Source organism: Dromiciops gliroides, chromosome 4 (assembly GCF_019393635.1).
Source record: "Dromiciops gliroides isolate mDroGli1 chromosome 4, mDroGli1.pri, whole genome shotgun sequence".
Taxonomy (NCBI): domain Eukaryota; kingdom Metazoa; phylum Chordata; class Mammalia; order Microbiotheria; family Microbiotheriidae; genus Dromiciops; species Dromiciops gliroides.
The window spans coordinates 467003734-467018361 of record NC_057864.1 but is presented as its reverse complement, the minus strand read 5'-3'; the positions used below and the strand labels follow the sequence as shown (position 1 = coordinate 467018361).

Below are 14628 nucleotides of genomic sequence, written 5' to 3'. Positions count from 1 at the left end.
TTCTGGGGCAACTAGGTGGCATAGTGGATACAGCACCAGTCCTGGATTCAGGAGGACCTGAGTTCAAATCCAGCCTCAGATACGTGACACTAGCTGTGTGACCCTGGGCAAGTCATTTAACCCCAATTGCCTCACCAAAAACAAACAAAATTATGAATTCTAGTTATTTGAAAGAAAATTTTAATTCACTGCTGCCAAGAAGACAAACTGCTTAGTACCACTATAGAACAATGCATGCAGCAACCCTTCCATTGATTTCAAACTATATGATCTTATTCACGTCTTTTCATTAATCCGTCACAGAAGATCCACCCAATGTGCTGAAGGTCTTTATATCTGATCCTTTTGATATATATAATTATACCAGTATACCATTCATTCATATCGTGCTTCTCTGATCATTTATCTATCTGCTGTATCTTCGATGCCACTTCCTGAACATTATGCTGTAGCCAACTCTTACCAACCATCTGAGTTGTTCATTGCCCTAGAGGTTATTTGCAATCTGGATTCTTCAGAGATTATGCTGTTTCATCATTCACTGCTGTGAAGCACTACCAGAATATTGAGGTTTTACAGCAATGAGCAAAATTTAGAGTGACCTCTTCCCCTCCTATCCAACATTAATCCTAAACCAATAATGCACCACTGCTTCTGCAGACAGTCCTAGACATCTATATTGATGGACTGTTAGCAACCATCTGTTGCAACCCCCAAATCCCAGGCCAAACTGCATGTCTCCCCCCTTTATGTTTTTGGTTAGGATAGTTACATAACTTTCAAACATGGGTATGGATTTTACTGAAGGAGTTTTACTGTTCCACAGCTCAAAGAAAATTAGGTTAATGCAATTTATACCAACTGAAGCACTTGGAAAAACTCTCAGTGGATAAGGAATCTTTCTTTTGCAGACTTTGTGGCAAGTACCCAAGGTGAATAGATGTCTCTCCTGTTTACATATTTCATTAGTCTACATTACCAAGCATCAATTTCAGCAGTCATAATCGATTTCTTGGCCTTTCAAAGTAGTTTCTGTTTATAAATGATACATTTCAATGTGACTTCTTCAAAGATTCTCTCTGATCTTTCTTCTTCAAACTTCTAAATTCAACATGAAAAAAACATACTTTTGTAAAAATGGAGGGGGGAAAATCAGGAAAAATTTTTATATATTACATCTCCAGCAATACCTTTACAATCTTTTATAAATTTTTCTCTTTGGAATAATAATATACACTGATTTGAAACAAATATCTTTGTTTTGTTTTTTAGTGAGGCAATTGGGGTTAAGTGACTTGCCCAGGGTCACAAGCTAGTAAGTGTTAAGTGTCTGAGGCAGGATTTGAACTCAGGAACTCCTGACTCCAGGGCCGGTGCTCTATCCATTGCGCCACCTAGCCGCCCCTGAAACAAATATCTTAATGAAAATTTTAAACATCTGAATTTAGCATTGTACACACATACCTAAGAGACCTTCATCTCTACCAAGAGCTGTGGAATTCTAATTCTTGATTAGTTTCAGATATGTGAGGTGAAAAAAAGATTCACTTCACAAAAAAATGAAGCAATATTTTAAGTGGCCAATTTCTACATCAAATAACAAGAATCTATATCATCAATCCAATTACAAATTAACAGCAATTACTTTCTTGTGAATGGAAAGTTTCCAAAAAAACCAGAATAGCTTGCTAAGGTGTCTAACATGATGCTAAATAAGTACTGCCCCCCCCCCCAAATATACTACTTATATATAAGAGATGTTTTTGAGCTTAACCCTTTCTCCTATTCAGCTTCAGTTGTGAGATAAGAGCAAAGACAGAAATCAAAAACATGGGGCAATTTCAAACAATACATAACCCTAATTCTATAAAAATACCTATATCACCTCAGTCTTAAGTTTAAGAATGTACTAATGAAGTCAACAATAGTCAAGTTTCCATGAAGACAGCAAAAATAATTGATTCAGAAAAGCTATCCCTGCTTTTTCATCCAATTACAGGATTTTTCTGTTGTTGTTGTTTTTTTCATTTAAATATTTATTATTATGAGTTTAAAAAGTCCTCCTCTGGTGCTTTCATCATGACATAAGAGACAGAGGATTTTGAGCAGAGCCCAAGCTCTGACATACCCTACCATAATCTGAAAAGGTGCCTGACAACTGCTTGCAAGGGGCACAATGCAAGCTTAGCTAAATTTGAAAAGCTTCATCCTACCAAAGGGTTGGTAACCAAGGGATGGCCTTTTTCAGACAGAGGAGCTCATAAAAAGACTACTAAGGGGTAAAGAAGTTGGCAAGAAATATTTGTGGAAGAAATACCCACACATCAATGAAATCATCAATCCATACCATGGCAAAATTGGTTACCAAAAATGTCAATCCTCAATTCAACAAATATTTATTAAGCCTCTAAGGCAGGCTTGCTAGGTCAAGGCACAGAAATGAGAGAATGAATAAAAAAAGCAACAGGAAACTTCTGTAACTTTCTGAATGCATCTAATCTAACCTGTGCTTTAGGAATACCACCTTGACAATTCTATGGATGAGACATTGGAGTAGCAAAGAGACTGAAGGACTACTGCAGCAGTCTGGGCATGACTTGATGAAAGGCTGAGCTAGGACATTGGCTATGTGAGTAGAAAGAAAGGGATGGACATAAGAAAGGTTCAGGAAATAGAACTGTCATGACTTGACAACTTTTTTTTTGTGTGTGAGGCAATTGGGGTTAAGTGACTTGCCCAGGGTCACACAGCTAGTAAGTGTTAAGTGTCTGAGGCCAGATTTGAACTCAGGTCCTCCTGACTCCAGGGCTGGTGCTTTATCCACTGTGCCACCTAGCTGCCCCACACTTGACAACTTTTGAAATATAGAAGACAAGGGGGCAGCTAGATGGCACAGTGGATAAAGCACCAGCCCTGGAGTCAGGAGGATCTGAGTTCAAATTTGGCTTTAGATACTTTATACTAGCCGTGTGACCCTGGGGGAGCCACTTAACCCTCATTACCCCGTTTAAAAAAAAAAATAGGAAAGAAAGGGGGAAGAATCAAAGATGATGCCAGACTACAAACTGGAACTATAGATGGGTTGGACTATAGATTTAGGAGTGATCTCCAAAGGTTGGGTAATGGAGCTCATGGGAGCTGTCCAGGTCACCAAGAGAGTACAGAGAAGAGGGCCCAGGACAGAACCTTGGGGTACATGCATGATAGCAGGTTGGGGCACAGAAAATGATCCATCAAAGGAGTGGGAATGGGGAGAACCAGAAGAGAGAACAGTGTCACCAAAACCCAAGGAGGGAGTAGACAGGAATATTAAATCTGGTAGAGAAAGATGAGGACTAAGAAAAAGCCATTAGATTGATTTAACAATTAAGAAGCAAAGTAGCCTTGAAGTGATTTCAGTGATAGGGCTGGAAGCAAGAATGTAAGTAAGCGGTAAAGAAGTGATAATCATGTTCCATGCATAACTGACCCAGCTGGGTCAGTGTTTCTTTTAATAAAGTTGGTATATGGTTTGTTACCACTTCACCCAGAGTTGTGATCCTGTTCTTTAGCAAAACTTTTCCAGGGGAAGTATACCCTCCCATTACTTGCAATGTTATTAAAATGCATTGAAAGTTTACTATTATAAAGAATTCTAGAATATAAATGGGTAATTTTTCTTTCATCCAGTCTAGTTTAATAAATATTGATTGATGATCTTCTGCTGACCTCTGCTCAGCATTGTAAGGGATACAAAACTTGCAACTTTATAAACAAAAAATATGTAACGAATAAGATAATACATGAATAGCAAGAGGAGTGATAGGTGTTTTGGGATTTGAGGAAAAATGATCAATGAGAACTACAGAAATTAAGTTAAGGCTTCATAAAGGATGAGATTTAAGCTAGCTAGCTAGCTAGCCCTAGGAACATAGCCTAAATAGTACAGAACATGAAACCAAAGGTTCCTTCCAGCTCTCAACCTATGATGCAGTTTTGAATAAAAGGAAAAAGAATCTGTTGGATCATACATCAAAAAAACTTTTTAAATGCAATACATTGACTTAAAGCCAGTTAAAGTTTACTCCTTTCTCCCCTAATAACGTGCCATGTGACCTTGGTAAAGGGATTTCCCTGTATCTCAGCTCTTTCATCAGTTATAATAAATAAATAACCTACCTCAAAGAGTGCTTGGGAGAACAAATGGTAATAAAAGTACTTTGAAAACATAAGGTGCTAAGGAAATGTGTAATTGTAGTAATAACTTTAAGGGATTACAACCTCACTAAAAATTGGCAGGTATTTTAGAGAGATAGATAATTCCCAACCAGGTAAGTTAAACTTGTGTCAAAAGCTAGCATCTTTAAAAAGAAAACTGTGAATCAAAATAATAGTTACGTGTGATGATGCCTTTATCCTATGATTGTAAAGTATTTCACAAATATTAATTAAGTTTTAACTATGGAAGGGAGGCGTAAATATTATGCATTTGAAGAAGGTAAAACTAAGGTTAAATTCAAATGACAAGCTTAAGTGTCATGCCAAAAGTGTAGTTCTGCTATCTTAATTTTCAATGACTGGAGTTCACCCTTGAACTAAGCTATTTCAATTTTTGCTTCTATTCAAACACATATGAAAACACATATTAAGCATAATTTAAGCACAACAATCAACAAATTTCTTAGGTGAAAACATTTTAGAGTACTGGAGTTGGTAAAGATAAAGTAACTAGCAGATTTTCTATACAAGTGTAGTCCTAGAATATAGGGGGAAATGCTATACTTGGGCAAAAAGATTTTCCAGAACCAAGCAAACCCATGTAGTCACTGGTTTTCAGCCAATGAACAGCACCAAGTCCCACTGGCAACACAGTATGAGTAACTCCTAGGGAACCCAAGGAGAACAGTATCAAAAAGGAGTCTCTGGCATCCAGGTTTTCCCTAGGAGACTTTCATCCAAATATTGTCTAGACTCTTATGCTTCTATGATTAACATATCTAATCAAACCATAATCTGACTATATTTGTTGTTGTTGAGTTGTTTCAGTCGTGTCCGACTCTTTGTGACTCCATTTGGGGTCTTCTTGGCAAAGACAATAGAATGGTTTGCCATTTCTTTCTCCAGGTCATTTTACAGATGAGGAAACGGAGGCAAAAAGGGTCAGGTGATTTGCTCAGGGTCACACAGTTAGTAAATGTCTGAGGAGGGGTTAAAGTTCAGGTCTTCCTGGGGCAGCTAGGTGGCGCAGTGGATAAAGCATATGCCCTGGATTCAGAAGGACCTGAGTTCTAATCCAATCTCAGACACTTGACACTTACTAGCTGTGTGACCCAGGGCAAGTCACTTAACCCCAACTGCCTCACCAAAAAACAAAACCAAAAAATAAATAAATAAATAAAACTCAGGTCTTCCTGACCAGAGGTCTGGCACTCTACCCAATATGCCATCAATCTGACTACAGAGTATGTAGTAAAGTAGTATTTTGTTGTTTTTTAAATTCCAGGTCAAGAAATCCTGCTTTCCTAATGACAAATGTAGAAGGAAAAAAAGCCATAAGGTAATTAAAGTTATTTATATCTCTCATCTATTGTTTAATATATCACTCTGAAGATTCATTCAGATCCTCCTTTAAAAACTAATGTAACGGGGGCCAAGCTAGGTGGCGCAGTGGATAAAGCACCGGCCCTGGATTCAGGAGTTCCTGAGTTCAAATCCGACCTCAGACACATGACACTTAATGGCTGTGTGACCCTGGGCAAGTCACTTAACCCCACTGCCCCATTAAAAAAAATTTAAAAATAATTAAAAAAAAAAAACTAATGTAACGGGGCGGCTAGGTGGCACAGTGTATAAAGCACTGGCCTTGGAGTCAGGAGTACCTGAGTTCAAATTTGGCCTCAGACACTTGACACTTGCTAGCTATGTGACCCTGGGCAAGTCACTTAACCCTCAATGCCCTGAAAAACAAAACCAAAAAAAAAAAAAAAACCCTAATGTATGGAATATGGAATTTAAACCCTTTAATAAGAGAAAAAAGAAAACTGGTATTAAATATCCCCCCCCCCCACTGAAATTTCTCAAACTCTCTATCCTAGGAACATTTATCCAAAAATAGACTACACAAAGCTACTAGGATAGAGAATGTTCCCAATCTTATGCTTAATTTTATTAACTAAAAAAACTTCTAAAAATTGACCTCAAAGAATGTAATTTTTAGAAGTGGAAGGCACTTAAATATTATTTAATTGACATTATTTAATTACATTTGATAAAAAAAGGAAATAGACCCTTAGAGGTGAATCAAGTAGCCTGAAGTCCAATGTCTTTCCATTAGGCCACTCTATACTTAAAAAACCAAACCAAAACAAACAAAAAAACCAAACCAACAACAAATTAAGACCAAGATCTTTCAAAGCTACAATTCCTGTATGTTAGAAACACCACATTTGGTAATAGGCATCCTACCCCAAAGCCCAAACAAGCTAAATCTCAAAATCAGCACCCCATCCCCCAACCTATTGAACAATAACCATTACCAGTGTGACTATGTCTTAATTGGGGGTTTGAAAGGTTTTTTAGTATTTTCAATTCTTAACTTTATCCACACAATGTATTCTTTTAAGGAAATTCTATTTCCCTCTTGTCTTTTTCCTAATCTTATCTACATAAAATGTGAAAAGAACTAAATTAGTTAAGTACATACCACATAAATTAGTGGTCACCAAAAATCACTCTTAGAAGTCGAACCTCAAACTCCTTTTAAGATTTCATTTTACAGACTTCTTTGATTCAAGATATTTAAGTCTCCTACCCTCTTTTATGGTGGTACCTTACAACAACTGCCCTTCTGGGGGCAGCATAGAGAAAAGGTTAATGTTAACTAGCTTTTACAGTGACTATTTTATGTTTTATGTTGTAGTCTTAATGCTCTTTCAGGAAAAAATATCACAAATAGATGTAGGTGAATGCTTGGGTTTTGACAATATGTCTGGGCTATCACTTTTTCCATATTTTTATTTCTAGCAGAGATAAATTCATAGGCAGCTTAATAAAACAATTAAAAAAAACCCTAACATCTATATATAATATATAACCGAGCAGTAAGTGCCTGCTTTAGAATAGTGACTGATCACTTCTCCCTGGACTCTACAAAAACGATGGAAACCAAGAGCATCAGATATTATTTAACCAAGTCCCTTTTGCTATTAGGTTTACTGTATGAAAATGCCATTATTGCAGCAGCAATTAGTATTAAAACAGCCCAACAAAAAACAAGAGAAAAATGCAATGAAAAGGGCAATCTAGCCATTTCCCAGCTTCCTTACTCCACCCAGTCTTCTCAAAGGTTGTACGCAGCATCCGCAAATATTATCCAGTTTTTTCCCCCAAGGGGAGGGGGATTTAAAAAAACGAGGGATGTACAGAAATTAGGACTCTGCTATTCAAGCATGTATTTGCAGAATTTTTCAAAATCATCTTCCTTTTTTATTTTACATCAAGCTCAGCTTCAGGTCAATTTTAGTAGGCTACTCTACCTTCTTTGATACCCTAAACACTGAAAGATCCTTTTTTATAAATCAACCAACCCAAATACAAATTCAATAACTGAGATTTACATGCCCCGTATTTTGTGAAATGACAAACTGTAGTAATATCACCTTTTAAGGATTACAAACCTAATTAATACGCTTCACTGACAAAGATTGGTTAAAATAAAAGGTCAAAGAAAGCTATCAATGCGGAATCAACCGTATTTCATTCCCTACTGCAACCAAAAAAGGGTTGTTCTCTTGATAAAGGATTTGACCTGCAACAACCAAGCCCTGCTGCAGTAGAAAAATTTTACCCAAACGCTACTATAGCAAAAGGAGAGGGATGACATTATTATTGGTATCAAAGGCCCAAGTACTGTCTTCTCCGCCCTAGCCTCAAAAGGAAACGCACAAAACAACCCCACCCCCAAACAAGAATATAATAAAAAAATAACCTGCAGTAATTTTACACTTAATCTTTATATCATTCTGAAAGCAGAGATATGCTTTTATGTATAAAAAGATCAAAAGTACAAAAATATCCTCATTCTCTCCTTATCATCTCTTTAAAATAAAGGGGAGAAGAAACTTGGTATTTAGATCTCCCCTCCTTAAACGAGAAAACACAAACCAGGCCTTCTCCCCAAAAGCAGGGATTTCTTTCTCTTTCAAGAACTCAAAGCTGGTTGCCCACCCCCCAAGTGAAAAGGAAAATTTTCTACCCTCCTCCCAATGAGTTTCTTGCCAAGTCACTAAGGAATGACTATCTAATAAATAAAGCCAAGACACCTTTTGACGCCTCCACCCGCGGAAAGGGACAACCACCTCTCCCTGTTTGTCTTCAGTTTTCAAGGATGCTCTTCTGGTCCCTATAACAATTTGACACCCCCCCCCCCAGCCATTTTCTCACCGGAGAGGGCCTGGGAGTGGGGGTCGGAGGGGAATAATAACGGATGTTTTACGTCCCCAAATAGGCAGGGTGGGAAAATAGCAGAGGACCCCCGAATCTGAGGGCTACCACCTTTTACGCCCCCCCCACTACTTTCAGGGAGGGGGCCCCATCAGGTAGAACAAGCTGCACCTCGCCCAATCTGGCCGCAGGCTGCTGTCGGGGAGGGAGATGGGGAGCTTTCGGACCCCCCTCCCTCCAAGCTGGGGTGGGGGGGGCGGGGAGGCCGGCCCTGCGCCCGGGGTGGCGGCCATCCGGATGCCCGGAGAGGCCTGGAGCGCCTTCGCTCCCCCCGCCGCTCGGGTAGGATCGGGATGTCGGGGCGAACCCCTCCCCTCAGGGCCCCGGGGAGAAGAAACCTGTTCCCGAGCCTTCCTCCCCCTCCCCTCGGTCTTCCTGCAAAGTCACCGGGGGGCATCTTTGCCTTTCTTCCCCCCTCTCCCTCGGTGACGCGGGCGGGGCCGCCTCCTCCGTTTCCCCCCTCCCTGTTGCCGCCGGGCCCTGGCCCCAGCCCCGGGCCGCCCCCTCCCGCCCCTCCCGGGTCTCTCACCCAACGGCCGCCGCGGCCGCCATTTTGAGAGCGAGGAGAGAAGAAGGAGGAGGAGGAGGCGGGGGGAGGGGAGGCAGGAGAGAGAGGAGGGGGGAAGGGAGGGAGGCTGGGGAGAAGGAGGAGGAATAGGTAGGAGAGGTGGAGGAGGAGGGAGGGAGGGATGGAGGAGAGGAGGGAGGGGACCGGCGCAGCCACATCGCCCGCGGAGCCCCAGCCCGAGCCCGGGCCGCAGCCTGCGCCGCCGCAGCCCGAGCCGGCGCCGGCGCCGCCCGAGGAGGAGGGGGAGGGGGGAGAAAGAAACCAGCCCGAGGGCAGGCCCTGGCCGCCGCCTTTACCCGAGAGCCAGCCGCCGCCGCCGCCGCCGCCGCCGCCTCGGTGTGGCCTCTTCGTCCTTCACTCCCATCCACTGGCGGGGGAGGGGAGGAGGGGGGAGGGAGGAGGGGAGGGAAGGGAGGAGGGAGGGAGGGAGGGAGGAGGGAAGGGAGGGAGGGGAGGAGGGGGGGGCTGGCGCTCAGGGCCCGGGCCCGGGGCGGGCTGGCGGGCGTAGGGGGGAGGGGAGGGGAGCGGGCGCGCGCGCGGCTCCTCAGCCGTTCGGGGGCTCGCGTCGCAGTCCGGCCGGCGCTCGCGGCCTTCGCTCCCGCTCGGGTCCGGCTCTGTGGCTCGCGCGCGCTCCCCCCTCCTCTCGGCCTTTTTGCCTTCCCTCGGTTCGTCCGTTCTTTCGTCGGCCTGTTCGCTTTCTTTTCCCCTCCCACCTCCTCGGTTCTACTACCGCCGCTGCCGCCGCCGCCGCCGCCACCCCCGCCCCCGCCGCTCCGGCTCGGTCCTGTCACAGGAGCTGCCCCAGCGCCCTGACGTCACTGCGCCGCCGCCGCCCCAGACCGGCCGAGGAGGGAGGAGAGGAGGAGCCAACCACGCATGCGTGGGGCCGGGGCCTGGAGGGAGCTGCCGTCACCCCCGTTCGACGCGCTTCCCGGGCTGCGCGTCACCGAATGGAAGCCGGCCCTCCTTGGCCCCTCCCAGTCCCGCCCTCGGCCCTCGGGCCCGGCAGCTTGGCTGGAGCCGCAGCAGCCGCAGCCTCGGGGCCCAGGGCCCACAGAGCCCCCCCTCCCCCAACCTAGCCATCCTCATGACTGACCGTGGCCGGCTTACCCGGCTCACCCGGCTCGTAGCTCTGCAGAGCGCTTTACGTAATGGTCTCCTTAGAGCGGGGGACACCCCGCATAAGAACCGACGTTGAGGGGGACGGGCCGGAGAGACCTGTCATCTCATTGGCAGAGGGAGCTGGGGGGGTGGGGGTGGGGGGCTTTCCAGCAGGGCAGGTCAGCACCTGCGCCCGCAGGTCAGCAATAGGCTTTGGAGAGCCGGAGGTGTGTGTGCCAAGGGAGCACTTGAACCCAGAGCCCGCCTGGCTTCAAGCTGCCTCTGACTGACGTTTAGACAGCGCTTTCAGTATTTCGAAGCGCTTTACCTTCGATTCTCATTTCAGCCCCCAAATAATAAGGGCCTAGGTGTTTGCCCAGAGCTTCGGGTAGTGAGAGACGGGTCAGACACATCAAATGATAAACCAACACTTTTACAGCGTTTTCAACGAACACTTCTCCCTTTAATTACTTCATCTGAGCTCCAACAGAGATAGATGCAAATCGATGAGCCAGACGGAGAAACGGAGGTTCACACAGACTACTGGGATGAACTCCACCCACAACTAAAATGTGGGGTGTGAGGAAGAAAGTTCAAATAAAGCTGAGATTGAGCTGGCTGTAGCCATGGCATCCCCTCCAGCAGTCAGTTGTCACTCGGAGCTCCTGACTTCGGGGCTGCCCAAGGCTTTCCTCTTCTTGGGTTTGTCTCCTGCCCTGGTTTGATGTCTTTTTTCTTTCAATAGTTGAAAAAAAAAAAAAGAATGAACTCAATGGGTCGGGAGGTTGGGGTGACCCTCGGGACTATTAGGACTTAAAGCAGGAAACTCAGGAGTCTGCGGTAACTGACTACTTTGTGAGATGGGCTTGATTCAGTTCCATTACTCACATGTGAGTTGTAGGTGGTCAAGAAGCCATGGGTTCAGGCCCAGAGAAAATACTCTTTTTTTTTTTAATACTATCAGTGCTTTGATTTCTCCTGGCCTCTTTTCTGGGTTGAAGCAGCATGAAAATGTTTTGCAGACCTTCAGATACCATATAAGTGTGAGCAGTTGTCAAGTGAGTGATGTCACATCCTTTCTTTCATTTTGGCTTGCTTTTGTGATGAAATGTTGGTGACAGAGATCCTCTGGGATATCCGGCGAACTTCTAGCCAGCTTTTTCATTAGTTGGTGCTGAGGAAATCATATTTGAGATTGAGTCCTTAGATACTGATGAACCAGGCATCTACCTTGGCAAGATTGGGCAAGTTCTTAGGAATAAAGGGTACTTCCTTAGACGTCTGACTTTGAAGCAGAAATTTAATCCCTGGTTGATAGGATCCTTGGAAAATGGGTGAAACCTTCCTCCTTCAGGCTTGTATTTTGACATATTATTCTATCAGTTCCCATTGAAATCCAGGAACATGTGAGAACAGCAGATATATTTAATGTGCTCAATGCCTCCTCACACATAGTAGATATTTAATAGCTTGTTGAATGGGATTAAAATTAAGGTCCTAGTCCCTGAGTATTTCTGTCCTTGCAAATATTCAAAAGGAAATCATCTGTTCTGAATAGTACTAGATTACAAACTCCCAGAGGGTAAACATCCTTTGAATAATTTTTAATTTTTAAATTTTTTTTGATGGGGCAATGGGGGGTTAAGTGACTTGCCCAAGGTCACACAGCTAGTAAGTATCAAGTGTCTGAGGTCACATTTGAACTCAGGTCCTCCTGAATCCAAGGCCTGTGCTTTATCCACTGTGCCACCTAGCTGCCCTGAGTAATTTTTTAGAAAAATCTTCATACCTTCTCCAGGACCAAGCACATCTGAGTTACTGCATAGATAGTAGGTCCAACAGTTGAACCAATCTGTGGTCAGAGGACTATTGTGCTTTTTTTTTTTTTTTAAGTAAAGCAGTTGGGGTCAAGTGACTTGCTCAGGGTCACACAGCTAGCAAGTGTTATGTGTCTGAGGCTGGATCTGAACTCAGGTACTCCTGACTCCAGGGCCAGTGCTCCATCCACTGTGCCACCTAGCTGCCCCTATTGTGCTTTTTTTTTAAGACCACCAATGACATCACAGGGGGATGTCTTGACTTGCACATGAATTGGATTTAAGTGAAGCACAAAGTCATCAGCCTCAGTCTTTCTTCCTGCATCATTCAATTGCAATAACGACAAAAGTCAGGATCTCTGGTGACAGCCCAGGATAAAGTAAATGACCTTGGCTCCTCAATTTCTGACCAAATTCTAAGCTGTCCACTCTGTGTGTGTGTGTGTGGGGGGGGGTTAGACACTAATTCATCTACAGGTTTGAGGCCTCAGCCTGGTTTAGCCCATCTTCTAAGACAGTTTTACCCGTGTGTGGATGATATGCATGCTACAGCTTCTAAGAACCACAAGTGAGAGTTGGCTAAAAGGTGGACACAAAAAGGTGGATAAGCAGCCCTGAAAAGGGCTCCACAAGCCCTCACAGCATACATGCTGGTCCTCCCTAAACACCCCATACACCCCATAGGGATACATGATCTCTGAAAGTACCATTCCAACTCTATAATTCTTGAATTCTCTAATCAGTACATTTTGACAAAGCAATTCAGTGAAATTCCAGATCCTATTAGACATTGTTACCAACTGACTCAATAAAACTCAATAAGCATCTCAGTAAATTAACACATCCTTTGCTCTAAGAACCCACCCTTCCTTTCATTTTAACCTTTTAAAATATTTATCATTGCCCAATACCAAACTGTTTAATATTTAAACAACTGAGTAAATCAGATCTACTTTATTTTTTAAATGCTCTCAAAGTCAACAATTTTCCCTCAAAAGAGCACAGAATTAGTATAAATAATTATGTTTCTAACTGAATAAGGATAATTAGTGTGAGCCAATCTAACCTGTGTTCTTAGACCCAAGCCATATCCTTATCCTGTGGTTAGAAATAATAAAATTGGTACCATGCAGTTATGACTTAAGCTAATCTTGAAATTTGATTTCATTTTCAAAATGCCCATTTTAAAAGAATTCAAATGAAGGGGAAATTTTGAAACTGTTTGTCCCTTTTTTGCTTTGTGAATCTCTGAAACTCAGTTAAAAAATAACTGAAGGACCTTTGTGTATCAGCATATGTACTGCTTTTTGTATTGTGGGGTATCATATGCTTGTGGGCACTTTTTGTCATGATGAATAAGATGATGGATGCTTCCTAATGCAATTTCCTCTCCTGTTGAGTATGAAAATTTAAGGGATACCTATATATGCCCTTAAATTAAAACATGGAAAGACAATTCAACAACAGTTATTATATGTATCCTGGGGATGGAGAAAGGAGCAGATGTCCTGCATGTGGAGGGGGGGGGAGCATGGAGGAGAAACACCCACTTTATTTGCTACAATCTAACAGCTCACCAATCCATTTTAGTTGCAAGCATTTATTTTGCCAGCAAACACTTCCAAACATGAAACCTTTGTTGCAATTGCTACAGAAAAATTAATGTATGTTCAAAGGCTTTTGGAAATAGCAAATAGGCTTATTAGTGAAAACAATTTTTAAACAATTGTACTGGGACAAAACGTTTTCAGAAATGTTTCCTTGAGCAAAATCCCTAATCTATGAGAAAAGGCCCACTGGCCCAAATTGGAAAATGGTTTCCTCCCTAGAATTAAACTATCCTGTATTATTTTTAGGAATATATGTCATAGTGTATTTACATTTGATAAGGGTTGGTAGAAAATGGACAAAATTTTGTTTTCAAACTTTAAGAGGGTATAAGGAATGTCGTGACCCTTCTGATGGTAAAGGACACATTTTCAAGAGAGACGTTCATCTTCAAGATATTTAGACCAATTAATAGAGATGCCTGCTTCTCCCTTAGGCCTGGACTTAGCATTGAAGGAAGACAGGTCCTACTGGACCAGTCACTCTTGCCCTAGAGAAATCACAGCACTCTGATGTGTCATAAAAACAGAACATGAAAGCAATTCAAAGGAGTGAATTAAAAGAGTGAAATTAAAAGAGTTAGCTGGAAAATGTATAGCGTGATGTTTGAATTTTTGAATTTTAATTTTTCCTGTGAAATGAATGTTAAGGACTCAATGGAGTCAAAACATTTAAAAACACATAATTCATAAAGAATATATGATGCAGATGTGTAAAGATTTTCCATCCCCAGTGAATAAAAGGGTCAAGAATATAAAATTATTCCTAAAAGGGCACATTTTAAAAATAGAAATAATATTCACCTCTGCTAATAAAAAATACCAATTGTAATTTCCATACCAAATTGGCAAAAATAACAGTAACAATTCAACATGGATAGGGTTATGAATGATCACCTACATTGCTGGTACAAATTGTACACTGGTTTAAAAAAATATTTTAGGAGAACAGTTGGATAGCACAGGAAGGCTTTAAGAATAATCTTAATATTGAAATTTGTCCACAAAATGGTTATGGGGGAAAAATGGGGAGAAGTTATCTTTTTTTAATGGG

At 42.5% G+C, this 14628-nt stretch overlaps 1 protein-coding gene across 1 annotated transcript in view; it reads right to left on the bottom strand.

Moving 5' to 3' along the window:
• Positions 1–9364, bottom strand: part of PAFAH1B1 (platelet activating factor acetylhydrolase 1b regulatory subunit 1) — an 82996-nt gene extending 73632 nt beyond the window's left edge. The window contains 1 exon segment of the mRNA XM_044005448.1: positions 9346–9364. The gene's annotated coding sequence lies outside the window, so the exon portion shown is untranslated.
• Positions 9365–14628: the final 5264 nt, after the last annotated feature.